The following is a 1,150-nucleotide window of genomic DNA, read 5'->3' as shown; positions in this document are numbered from 1 at the left end:
TTTTTTTTTTTGCCCCAAAGTAATGCTGTGGAGATTTAGCTTGTTTTACAGATAAGGATATTTGAACTTACCCTCTCTGGGTTCTTCACAAAACAAAAAGTGAGGGAATAACACTATTTATGAAATAAATATATATTTTCCCGACTATAAGCCTCAACCCCAGAGTTACATACAGTAAACATACAGCTGCAGATATGTCTGCCACTCTAGGTTTTCCACATTAATCTGGATGTTTACAGTTTTTAATCAGGGGGCACCCAGATTTGAACTGGGGACCTCTTGATCTGCAGTCAAATGCTCTGCCACTGAGCTATACCCCCACATCATGAAATACATAATCAGAGAATTGGAATTCTTGAAAGTGCTTCTTCGTAGGCGAAGGTTTTTAAATCTGGATTTGAAGCACATGAAGCTTTATCTGTGTGGAATATATTGTAGACTATCTTACAAAATCTGATTATTCAGCATACTTGGTATTGAAAGTGCTGCATTGACAATGACAATCAGATATCTATCAAACATTTCTAGTCTTTTATATCTCATAGATATATTAAAGTGTAAACTATTTAACCTCTTTTTAAAATATTTTGTTGTACTTGAAGTGATTTTTTTTTTTGCCCCAAAGTAATGCTGTGGAGATTTAGCTTGTTTTACAGATCAGGATATTTGAACTCATTTGAGTTCATATTATTTTGCATCTAACAAGTGTTTAGACTTGAGCTTTGAATTTGCTGAAATCCAGAAAATTGGTGCATCCTCCATTAGGAATTTTTCAGAAACACCATTATTAGCTCAATCTGATAAATTAGTCATGGTTTTACTGCGACAGACTGGCGACCTGTCCAGGATGTACCCCGCCTCTCGCCCGGAACGTTAGCTGGAGATAGGCACCAGCACCCCTCCCGACCCCACTGAGGGACAAGGGTGTTCAGAAAATGGATGGATAGTCATGGTTTTGTCTATGATCCCAAAATTCCTAACATTTTGTCATCAGCAAATGTATGAACTCTAGTTGTTTTTAGTTAACATTACATCTATAATTAAGTTCAGAATATGTTCCTGCTGTACTTGCCAAAGTGATGCAGAGTTCGAATAGATGGGGAGCATTTTATGAATTTGTACAGTGGCTGTTGAGAATTTAAATTAATGA

General features: G+C 36.5%; 1 non-coding gene across 1 annotated transcript; it reads right to left on the bottom strand.

Moving 5' to 3' along the window:
- Positions 1-248: 248 nt before the first annotated feature.
- Positions 249-320, bottom strand: trnac-gca (transfer RNA cysteine (anticodon GCA)). Its single transcript has one exon. It is a non-coding gene; the product is annotated as a tRNA-Cys (tRNA).
- Between the last annotated feature and the right edge of the window lie 830 nt (positions 321-1,150).

Source organism: Poecilia formosa, unplaced genomic scaffold (genome assembly GCF_000485575.1).
Source record: "Poecilia formosa unplaced genomic scaffold, Poecilia_formosa-5.1.2 Scaffold3612, whole genome shotgun sequence".
Lineage (NCBI taxonomy): Eukaryota > Metazoa > Chordata > Actinopteri > Cyprinodontiformes > Poeciliidae > Poecilia > Poecilia formosa.
The sequence above is the reverse complement of the archived record's forward strand: the minus strand, read 5'-3'. Positions and strand labels throughout refer to the sequence as shown.